The following is a 13,102-nucleotide window of genomic DNA, read 5'->3' on the forward strand; positions in this document are numbered from 1 at the left end:
CACAAATAAACAAACGAAGTGTTCGATCGTTTTAATAGCTGCTCGCCAGATTTTATTGCATTATAAAGAAAAGTTATTGAAACTAAATACAACTAAATAAACAACAACTAAAACAAATAACAACAACTACTAATAACAATAACTAAATAAACAACAACTAAATTCCATTCGTTTAGCATTGCGTCATATGTTGTTCCTACTAAATCGAAGTAGTTGTGTTTTTTTCATATTATACCCAATTATAATTTTTTATAAAAAATATAAAACTTTTTAGCTCTTAATTATGTAAAAAAATTTATAATCCTAAAAGTGTCATGATATTTTTAATTAGATGTAAAATAAGACCTTGAGTGTGAAAAGGAATAGCAAACGATTAAACGATTTGAGCAAACGGTTCAAGTAATGGAAATTTTTTTCAATCGTTTTCCAATTCTTTTATTTTTGAGTAGTATAAAAAAAATAAAAAAGGTATCAAGCTCTAAAATATGAATACAGAATGAAAGGAATATAATTTTTCATGTTGTAGAACATATTCCAGAAGAAACAATAAAAAAGAATTATCATTCTGATGAAATTGAAGTTCGGAATCATTTTTCATCACACATCCAGCACTCAAACCCCATTCGTGCGCAAATATGATCGCCTGCAAAAGATAACAGGAAAAAAAAGCCATCAATGTAAACAAAAAAGAACACCTCAATTTCAGAAAATCTCATTCATCAATTAGATACCTACGAAATTAGATGCATTCATTTTTGGCTCTTTTCTGGCATTAATAAAGAACAGCGATGTCGTTTTTTGTGAATATCCGTAGGCTATTAATTAAGTAAATGAAATGCGTTCATTAGCATGAGACAATAAGCTTTCTGATGTGTAACTTGCAGGCATATTTATTCTATTACCATAATTTTCTATTAATTATGGACGGTTTTAATCTGGTTACAGATGCAATGTTCTAATTTATTTTGATTTCGTGTACTACTGTATTGCGTTCTAGCGCTATTATTCTTTGTTCCTGTTCTCTTGCGACTAATTTTGATGTATTACAGTTCGTTAAGAGAAATCTTTTAACTCGCTGAACAAAATGGCATAAATTAATTATATTTCTATGTTTATTAGGAAGTCATATTCGATTTAGTTTAACAGGAATAGATTTTGAAGTATGTTGAAGAATACACATTAGCTAAAGAATTATGTCAGAAACTGAAACCTTATCTTTATAGAGCTTTGGTTGGAATTTTTAATTTCTGTTTAAGTAATTTTTATTTTTGTATAAACGTTTTCTTTGTACTTACTTGAAAAGAGAAATTCTATTAGTGATTGTTTTCCATAAAGTCAGAAATTAAAAAGGCGTGTTGTCTAATTAGCAATAATATAAATCAGCGGTTCTCAAATGGTGTTCAGCGGAACCCAAGGGTTCCGAGATTTGGGAAATTTGATTCAACTAGTAATCTTTTCGAAATCTGTAATTATATCTAATTAATAATCCGTTATTTATTTAATATTTCTGCAATTCTTTGAAATTATTTAATTGAAATGCTTGTGAAGAAAGAAACTTTCAAAGAATGTTTTTTTTTTCTAATAACAATCAAATAAATGAATTAAGAAAAGGATATTCATTTCTAAAAAATTTCATTGGTGTTTCAAATCGAATAAAAATACCCAAATTCGACAAAAAAGTATATTTTTCTGATAATCATTCTAATCTTTTATTTTCTTCCCTTTTCGTTAATGTAAACCATATTTCAGTTCATTCATTTTAAATTTATGCACACATTAAAATCAAATTAAGAACTGAATACCACTCTAGATCTGTGAATTCAACTATCTGACTTAAAAATCAATTGTAAGACTAATATTGATAAAACGATAGAACAAAAAAATTTCATTCTTCACTCATTCACTACATATTTTCAAACAAATAAAATTTAGATCATTACATATTTTCGAAATTATTAATAATCTTTCGCTAATTAATGTATTCACAATTGCTGATAAAACTTATACATTTAGTCTCGGGGTTCTGCCAAAAGAAGCTCGTTCATTTTGGATTCCACAGACGGGAAAAAAATTGGGAGCCGTTGATATAAACATACGTTCAATATAAATAACAATTTTAAAGAACAAAATTATTGTACAGAAACATTTAGGTTAAACTTTTTTTTATTTAACTCATTCGTGCTTAACATACTTTTAAAATCGAAATAATTTTTTTCTATAGGCTGAAAAAACTAAAAATGTTTAAAAAAAACTTTTTTATTAACATTTATCAAAAACTATCAACCTTAGCTACCGACTTATGTCTTAAGGCTAATCAAAGAACCGGGATCGTTGCGAAATATCGCCATGGATAAACATATCAACATACCTTGTTGAAAACAAACAATAACATACAGGGTGTTTCGTAACGGCCGCCTTTATTATATATTTTTAGAATTTTTGTCAGAAAGGAATTTAAAAATCTCATTAAGGATCGTAGTTCAATATTTGAACGAAAAATAATTTTAAAATACGCTTATCATTGAAAAAATAAAAAAAAATTTAAGTTCACTTGTTAATATGTTAAGATGATTTACTTAAAACTGTATTTTCATGTTAAAATCAGTTCCATTTTGATTATAACAACAACAGTCAACTCTTTTTAAAAGCAGCAATAGGTTAAATAATCAGTTTATTACTTTTCTCAATTGCACCTATTATACTCTAGATCAAAAATTTAAAATGTACGCATCATGTCATGAAAGTTCAAAAGATCATGTCATGACCATTAAACAATCATGTTTTTTTTTTCAAATTCTTTACATTAAAACTTAATCATTTACTTGGATTCTTTTTCCAAATGTTTTTTTTTATGCTTTTTTTCTAAATACTTTTTTGCGCTTTTTTCCGTATTTTTTTTTCAATAGTTCTTAATTTGCGACCCCTTATTTGCATAGGCTTTTTTTAATTTCATATTTTAGTTAGTATTCTAAAGAGTAGTACATTTAGTGAAAAGTATTCCGCCCTGTTAGCAAATTTACCTATCAGAACTCTATATTAGCATACTTAACTTCTATGCAATTGCTGCAACCACTAATTTGCATTGCAATGTAGGAAGGATTCGTCATTTTGATTGCGTAAAATAATGAAGACTGCAATCGAACTTTCTATCTCCTTAAATTCAGTGCCAAGCCAACGGTTAAATTTCAGAATAAAATTATGTTTAGTTTTAAACATAACTATGCATAAGATTTAATTGAGAGCCTTAAATCTTCCATTTCTATTTGGAATATTTTCTTTTATCCTTAAAATTCAACTACGGCGTATAAATTTACGACAAAATTTCATCAAAACATTCTCGCGACTCTGTTACGAAAACAACCATTAAACAAAGCAGACTATAGTTATTATACTACTTACAAATAAATTCATAATTAAGCTATTTTTAAGATGCAGCTTAACTGTAGGATTTAATTGCTTCGAACCTTCCATTTCGATTTGGAATATTTTCTTTAATCCTTAAAATTCACCAACGGCATTTAATTTTACGACCGAATTCCATCAAAATTTCCAAGCGATTCTCTGTTACGAAAGCAACAGTCAAACAAAGCAGACGATAGTTATTATTCTACCTGCGTTTGAATATGTAGTGAAGAGAAGTGAAGAATTCTTACATTTTGGTGGAAACTTCAGAGTTCTGAAACACGGGGAGGCATTCCGGAATTCCCCTTCGTCTTTTAAGATATCGTCATTTGTGGAATGCACTTTATGGCCGGCTTCTGCCTTTGAATATTGATCAGGGCTTGCAGTTTCTTCCATTAAGCCCCTCCCATTTCCGTTGATAGTGGGTGGATTTACGACAACTGATGTGTTGCCTTCTTTACTACAGCTGCAAACTTTACCTGTAGGGATTTATAAAAATCAAAAATGAAAATAAAATAGCCATTTACCTATCTTAATAAAATGTCTTTTGTGGGGAAAGTTAAGGAAAGTGCAGCTAAATTTGCGTGTTGATGAATATTTTTTAAAGCAAATGCAAAAACTTTTGGGGTAAAATCATTCTTCCTATTTTATTATTGATTATAATTACTTATTTTATGTTGTAATTATTGAGCAAAGTAATTTTTGCGCCATTTTAAGATTTGTATTAAATAAAAAACGTATAATGACGGAATCCGTGGAATATTCCTTGAGAAGGGAGAATTTAGTAATTCGAATTTTTTAAAACATTTTAATTCAGACACAATTTGACCGTTTTCACTCAAATTGTGTATTTTGTCATTTAAAATTACGCAGTTAAAAGACTTTACACTTTACAAGTCAAAAAATGCTTTCGATTATTAATAAATAACATACTAGAAAACAATAATTATTAAAATCCGTTTTTTGGAATTAATTATGCTTGGATAAACGAGTTCAACAATTTTGACAACAATGTTTTAACTAAATTGAAATTGAATAACTAAATAAATTAAGTCATTTTGCAAAGGAATCAGTGAATTAAAAAATTCTTTAACAAACTGTAATACATCAACAAAAGGAACATCTCACTAATCAACACTTATTAGTACTGGAATATAAAAGAAATTAGAGCATTGTATATGAAACCATATTATAGTGCCTGTTCCATCTATAATTAATTGATAATTATGGCATCGTTTTACGTTTCCGAAATATAGGGAAATACACAAAAAGTTAAATTGACTTTACGTTGCCCACACTTTTAGTAAAACTAATGATACAGTATTTTAAAGATTGCTACTATTCCTCCTTCCTCATAGTCAAAAATTCTAATTTGTCGAAAACAAAATAAGTTTATTCGATAATAGTGCTTTTTTTTTGTTTAAGTTCGTAACTAAATCGTGATCACTTTTTATGAGCATTACATTCTTGATACATTACCCGTTTTAAGGGCCATAATAAAACCTATTGCCACAATACCTATGTAACTAAAATTAACTGAGAATCACTTTTTATTATTATCATATCATATATTCGTATCGTATCATACATAATAATATCATGTATTTCATATTTGTTAGCATGATATCATATATTAGGTGAGATCTTCAACCCTCAAAAATTCCCTATCTTAGTATTTATAATTAACGAAATATTAAATCAAAATTTGCTCATTTTATTTAACGTTTCTTATTTTGATCACTCAGTAGATTGTACATCATTCCACCGCTGTTTGTTCCAAATTTAATGCCATACTTTGTAAGTTAAACATTTAATCTGTTAATTCCAGATTGTATTAATTATTTTAAGATTGTGCTTTTCTAAAGCAGATATCCATGTTAATTTAATTCGTTTTTAAAAACGCAAGTTTTTTTCTTTTTGTTGAACTATTTATTTAAAAACATTTCTACTCGCACTTTTATCTCAATATTTCATCTAAAATCATTTCATAATTACCGAGAGCTTTTGCCATTTTAAAGAACTGAAATCACCTATAAGTTATTAAATTATATAATCACAACTAATCTTAAAAACATAAATGACTTAGAGAATGAATGAAAACATAAATGACTTATGGAAGTATTTCAACAACAGTAGGTTCATTTTAGTTCTATGTCGTTGAGATAATTTTTAAGAATAATTTTGTTCCATCAGAAGACAGGTAAAATGAATATATTTTATAATAATACGAAATCGAGATCGAAATAAGAGTTCGAAGATTTTCTAATGAAAAATTTATAGACAGCAAAAGCTCTAAGGTACAGTACCCAATCCAAGGATCACATGCAGCCATAATACAGATAGGTTCATCAAATAATGCAATATCGTCATCATTAGTGACATCAGTACGTATTGTATAAGGAAATATGGGGATTATTATTGATAACAATAATTATCAAATATGATATTATTGCGATCATTATAGATAACGAATCGCATCAAAAAGACAACATAGAGAATATTATACTTAGCAATATTGATTAAATATGATATTGTGAGAATTGATAAATTTTGATCAACGTAAACATTGATCAATGTAAAAATAAATTGGAAATCCATCGTGGTATATTGGGTACTTGCGTACTAACAGCACCGCAGCATAAGTTGCTCTAACGCGCTAATAAAGAGCAATCTTGTTGTTCGCACACAGCAACCTCGTTGTGCGCACGCAGTTATCTTTTGGATTCCTTGCTGCCTTGTTGTTTGCTGATTTTGACGCCATTTTTTAGTGCTACGTAAATGAGTCTATGAGACTTTCCAAAAACAGAACATATTTTATTTTTTCACGAGCGAAATATTTTACCAAAAAAAAACGAAAATGTACCAATTCCCATGACATGAAACTTTATTTTGGTTTCTGCATGGAGACAGCATCAGGTGAAAGAAAATAGAGACTGTTTTGAATGTATGATAAACTCTATATCGGCCCGATTTCCACTGAAATCCGATTGACTACTTTGATTTTAAATTTTGAAAGTGTTTTGATTTTGAATGAAGTGTTTTATTTTATGATTTGTCACAAAAATTTTAGGTGTAGATTGGCGGCACTTAAAAACGGCCAAATCTGTAGCTGCGGTGGCTTTAATACGTAAGTACCTTATCCTTATACTGTTAAATATCCATAACTTTGACTGCACATTACGATATTAAAATTTCGCACTTATCGGTTACTGGGATCATAGTTCGTACAACTTGGAAAACCAATCGCTAATACATGAGCACTAATATTCGTCTAACACCCACATAATTCAATTTATTCATAATTTTATTAAATGTTGCATTCCTCTGCTTCGTTCTTATTTGACTTAAAATAAAAAAATCATAACATGTTTGTTATACTATGATCAGCGTCCACATCTGACGTATTTTGCCAGTACAGATGTGCTATTTTTCCATACATATCTTCCCATTTCTTTCGTATACGATGCTCCCTATATATGGCATCTTGTTGAATTTGGCAGCTGTGTAAGTCAAAGGGTATTACACGAGGATATTCATGCCATTTTTTAATCCGAGACATGATATTTAGTCTTAGAATTTCAGTTTTTTTTTTCCGTTTGAAATTTACGAGAAATTTAATGACAATCAAAACAAATAGTAATTCTTGAAAATTTAACTTTTTTTTTTTCAACGTTGCCAATCAGGAAAAGAAATATAATTTCTCAAGGGTTGTAACCTTTGACAAGGCTGAACTAGATCAGTAATTTAACATATGTATCATGCTGTCTCATTATACTAAAATGAATTGTTCCAAAAACAAAGCTTCTTCTGTTTGACGGGCAACGCCCTCTATGTAAATAATGGTTGAAATTGTCTGCTTTGCCTTAGCATCAGTTCTGGTTATATCTGGACAAAGCCAAATTATAATTTGGGCAAGGAAAATAGATATTTTCTTTAAATTATAAAATATAACACGTTTAAATTTTTTTTCCACCTTAGTTTCAAAAAATCAAATAAGTTAAACAGAAACCATGAATAGTTTCATAAGTTAGAGATATTTTTAATAATTATTTATGCATCTCTAACTTCTGTTATTAATAGCCTTTAAATAATAGATAGAATAAATAATAAATAGAATTTAAAACAAATATTGTAATATTTAAAAATAGTAATTGCAAAGTATTGAATCATTTCAAAGGCACGATATCCTTTTTTACAGCATGAAAATCCAATTTACAGTTCCAGGGCTGATAATGTTGCTTATTATCTAATCTTAATAAAGTCTATCGTACGATTCGTACAAAGGAAGAGGTAGATTTTTTTTATTTTTTTCCCCACAAGAAAGCATTCCTAAGACACAGTAAAAGTTGCGCTCTTCAGAACATTAAAGTTCTTAAATATGATTGTTCTTATTCTTTTGTTGCCTAAGCAGCAATTAGACATTTCTTAATGTCGAAATTTACTAAGTTAATACAAATGATTTATTATGTTAGTAGCACTCTCTAGATCACCAATGAATTACCTAACCAATGTTATATAAACAATTCATTTTAGTTAAGAATAGTTCCTGTCTATTTTGATAATAAATAGCGTACAATACTAACTTAAACGAAGTTTTTATTAGGCTAAGACCTTTTTCGATGTACCTTTCTCAGCTTTTAAATAAGATATTGCTTCAGTTTTTTCTCTCCACAGAATACTTACATATACATGTTTACACTGTGATAATTGTTAATACAAATCTATGTTAGAATTTTTTTTTAAAAAATTATGAACTCAGGAGGAAATGAATTTTTTTAAAGTTTCATCATCTTTGAGCGAAAATCTTTCATAACTCAAAAAGTATTCCTGTTAACGCTAAAAATTTATCGCAGCATATAACTGATATAATCTCAAATATTCCTCAAAAAAATTTAAAAGCGATAACGTAAGTAGTTTCTTAGAAAAGGTACATCGAAAAAAGTCAGTTTTAGTATTATTGATACATGCCTTACAGATTCCCCTTAAGACACTTAACTGTGTCTTATAAACTTTCAATGAACAGGATAATATAAAGATGCCGAGTTCTGAAAATCGAGATTTGAAGAGTGAGGTTAGATAAAATGGTAGCAAGTGCATTTTTTAGATCTCCGAGGGTTCAAACTGCAACCGCAACTACTCTGGGAATATTTGAAGTGTATTAGATATATCAGTAGAATAAGTCGAAGTCATGCGTGGGAAATGATTTAATTTGAATAACAATGGATCCGAAATTTTGGAATAACTAATTGAAATAATGCCCCGAGTTAGGATTTGATGAATATTTCATAATATGAACGATTTTATAGCTTACAGCTCTAATCAACCGACGTCATATTTTGTAAGGTATATCAAACAACGTGTTTCTTATATTGATACTTACGCTTTTAAAGCATGTTTGTATTAACTTAATTATGGAACTAATAAGTGTAATAATGTAGTATGTATAGTAGGGGAGAGTGGGGTCAAATGTAAAATTTTTTACTTAACTATTTTCAACTAACGAAAAATCCAATATATTATTAGTATTAATTGACAGACGAGTAAAGTAGATTATCCTCTACTAGGAAAAAAAACACCTTATTTTAAATGTTATTAAATTAGCTATTAACAATTTTTGACAGTCGTGCACTTGTTACAATTGTCCCCACTTATGGGGTCAATTGTAACAGTTCATAAATTCAACTAAATCATAGTTAATTATACATATTATCATAGTTGTGATATATTTTTCTATTGATCAAAATAGTAGTGATATTTTAGGAGTAAAAATAATAATGAGCAGAGACCTAAAGGGTTAAACTTTTAACTTTAAGGGGTTAAAAATTTTAATTTATGCTGTGAAAGGTGACAAATAAAATAATGCACATACAACATAATATAAATAATGTAGGAAACTATTGGTGGTTTTTAAAGAGTTAAGTAATGGTTTGTAAACATAAGATTATTTATTTTCAGCTGTTAATATCGTCCCTTTACTTATTGTTGCAATCGGCCCCAAGACCTTATTTCAGCTTCATTTGTTAAAAACAATTCTAGTTAATTAACAAAACAAATTTTTTTATTGAAATGTTAATTAAGGTGTTCACTTACATATCCGGTTAATAATTTTTATTTGTTTAAATAAAATTACTTTGTTACAATATAATATTCTAATACCAAAAAAAGTACTTACGTAGCGTGAAAATATCTTTTGTGATGTAACTCTTTCAAAAGTACATAAAAATGGTTGCCAGCAGGGGTGTACATATAGATTTATTAAATACACCTTGTGCGCCACCTAGGAACCAAATCTAGTACACGACACTCGAAATTTTTGCTCTGCTACAATCGTACCCTGTTACAATTGACCCCACTATCCCCTATAGTAACTAATGTAAATGTATAGTAACTAATAAATGTAGAAATGTAAGTTATTCGCTAAAAATGTTTAATTAAATATTAGTGATGTCTTTACTAATTATTTCAGAGAAAAAATTTTTTTAATAAAATGCTAAATTAATGAAGAAAAGGTACTTATTTATGTATCTAATCAGCAAGAAATTGCCAAGTTGTTATTGACGACGATGATGCTTAATTAATTTTGGTAATACGTACATACTCAAATGAAAAAATAAGTTTTGCACTAAAAAGCTAAACTAATAGAGAAAAAATATTTCTTCATCTAGAGAAACCATAACAAATCGCCTTATTATTATTGATGCAAATGATGCTTAATTAATTTTAGCAATAGGTTCTACTACTATTATCTTAATTGGGGCTTTTTAATTATAAGTACATACTGTACTAATATTTTTTTTGTGATACCTGTATGGAAATAAGTTTTTGTGCCTCACCGAAAGAGATGTGTACGGGAGAAAATTGTTGATTATGGTAATTTTTGACTATTGGGATTTTGTCTCGAGCACTATTATTATGCTAAAAGACACAGCGTATAATTATCTTCATTTTATTTTGCTTTTAAAAGCATGATTTGCTTCATCTGATAACATAGAACCACTGGAAAAAGAAACAAATAAAAAAATAGGAATTGTTTAACTTTATTAGTTGTGTTGGTACATGTGTTTGTCTTGTTCGTGATTTCGTAGTGTTAATTAATATTCATTTATTAAGCCTTTACTTTAATTTTCAAGGGTATTCAGCTGGAGGTAAATATTTTGAATACATCAACATGACAAAACACATTTCACTGTCTAATTTTAAATAGGATTTTCAAATACAATCGTTAGTTCATTTCAATTTTGTTTGAATTATTCATTAGTCGTAACATAAACTTAGATCCATTTAGGCATAGTTTCATTTGCATTTGACACCAAATTAATAAGTTACCATCATATGATACAGAAATGGTAATACTTAATAATTATGATATTTCCGTATTTGAAGTTATTAGTCCCTTGAATTGATAAATTATTTGACTAAAGTTGTACATCCTGCCTTCAACTATTCTATAACTGCATTTTTGATTTCATAAGCTGATTGAATGAAGCAAAAAAATGTGAATATAGCGCACATACAAGTAGCGAAGTAGAAATAAAGTATAGCTTTGGGCTGATTATGAATAAAGCAGAGCAATGTAAATGAAGCTCAAATTAAATTACAGAATTAGACAAGAAGATTGGGTATAACTTTGTGTTACGTATAAATAAAGCAAAACAGCGTGAATAAAACCTAATTAAAATTGCAGAAATGAACCGTTCATTTCTGAACTTTTTATTTGTGCTTTATTCAGGTTGCTGTGATTTTTTCAGGTTGCTATGCTTTATTCAGGTTGCTGTGCTTTATTCAGGTTGTTGTGCTTTATTCAGGTTGTTGTGATTTTTTCAGGCTGTTGTGTTTTATTCAGGTTATTTTGATTTATTCAAGGTATACACTATCTTTATTCATAATCTAATTTTTATATTTACTTTCTCTGTACAACACAAAAAAATACCGATTTAATACCATTTTTAATGCTGTTACGAAATTTTTATTGGACAGAAAATCATACGTAAGGTTCTTTAACTATCAAAATAGATCCAGTTTTCTTTGATTACAATTAACTTCAAGTCTTAGAGATATTTTTTATTACAGTTTTGCAATTCGTGAACGCAGTGACCTATAGATGGCGCTGTTATTTGAGACGAATGACTGCTAGCAGAACAACACGTTCAGTTCAGTTGCTCTTGAAGTTTCCTCAGTGCAGCATGGTTATGTTTCTTCTTTATTGCAACATATTAAATTTGAAGAAAAAAGATGTTTGCTGTTCCTTCTTATGCAGGGGACAATATAGAATATAGATCTCGAAATAGAAACTTTTTTTTAAAGAAAGACTATCTAAAACACATTGAAAAATATTTATAAATAAGCAAGAATAATGTGTATCTATGTTCTTATAAGAGAAAAATCCTAATTAGGCACTTCAGGAAGATTGTTGTTGTAGTTCATTTACGTCGCACTACAGCTGCTCAATGGGCTATTGGCAACGATCTAGGAAACATCATTGAGGATGATCCGAAGACATACCATCACAATTTTTGATCCTCTGCAGAGGGGATGGCATCCCCGCTTCGGTAGCCCGACGACCTGCACGCGAAGTCGAGCACTTTACGGTAGAACAGTTTAACGAGAACCAATACCGCATAACCTCGGTCCCTACACAGACTGATCCAAGTGTCTACCCACCCGCACACTGACCACAGCCAGTGATGCTTGACTTCGGCGAGCTGCTGGGAACTGCGTCTTAGCGATCAGTCCACTGTGGGACTCACACTTCAAGAAGAAGATCATCACATATACCCACACATGTGAGCTATGACGTCAGCACCAGCTGATCGTTTATTAGCAAAATGACATGTTGAAGTAGAGCTAAGTTTCACTACATAAGTTAGAATGTTAATTAACGTGAAGTCAATTGCATACAGAGGCGTATCGCACATCGAATTTACTGAAATATTATTCGTTTTCGTCTACGTTTTTTACTTAACTTAGATTTATTACTTTTTATGCATTTAATTGTAATCGTGATATATTTTTGTTTTGGGCACCTAGCAACTTCGATGCATAATTAGTTTATGTTTGTTCTACATTACTTCATTGTTGTCTTGGTGTTAAGTAAGAAATATATAGTGTAAGAATTGAAATCTTTGTGTTAGAATATAGAATGTGTCACTTAAGAGAATTGTTCCTATCGAGCTTGGCTTACTGGAAATACAAAGGAAAGAACACTTGTTAATGTAAACAAATGCCACGTTTCAACAACCAATCAGGATCAAGGTGCTCACACTACGTCACTTCCAGCGATTCTATTCTCGATAAATTGCTCTACTAAACTTAATGATGAGTAGTCAATTCAAACATTACGTCCCATAATTTTCTAAATCAAATTACTTCAAACATTAAAGTATACAGAAGCATATAATATTATGTAGTTTAAATTTGAAAAACAAGTTTTTTGCCAACAATTTTTAAAGAAAAGTTTAATTTCAATAAAAAAATGAATATTTATAAGCTAAAAAACAAAAAATAAAGAATGTTTATAATTAAAAATTTATAATTCATTTTAAAACGAAAATTTTTATATATAGTTGATTTTTTTTCCTTTTATCTTAAAGTTCTTAATCAGGCATAGCAAACCATTCTGTAGAAAACTATCATCAAATTAGAAAAAAAATTATTTTCAAGTAAATTTTTTATTATAAAATCATAACACTTACCTGCTTTA

At 29.1% G+C, this 13,102-nt stretch overlaps 1 long non-coding RNA gene across 1 annotated transcript; it reads right to left on the bottom strand.

Moving 5' to 3' along the window:
* Positions 1 to 425: 425 nt before the first annotated feature.
* LOC122270225 (uncharacterized) lies at positions 426 to 5,413 on the bottom strand. Its single transcript, XR_015434958.1, has 3 exons — positions 5,398 to 5,413; positions 3,654 to 3,881; positions 426 to 643 (listed from the first exon to the last, which is right to left on the bottom strand). It is a non-coding gene; the product is annotated as an uncharacterized LOC122270225 (long non-coding RNA).
* Positions 5,414 to 13,102: the final 7,689 nt, after the last annotated feature.

This window comes from Parasteatoda tepidariorum, chromosome 6 (genome assembly GCF_982258835.1).
Source record: "Parasteatoda tepidariorum strain Cologne lab strain chromosome 6, Ptep-v5.0, whole genome shotgun sequence".
In the NCBI taxonomy this organism is placed as follows: Eukaryota; Metazoa; Arthropoda; class Arachnida; order Araneae; family Theridiidae; genus Parasteatoda; species Parasteatoda tepidariorum.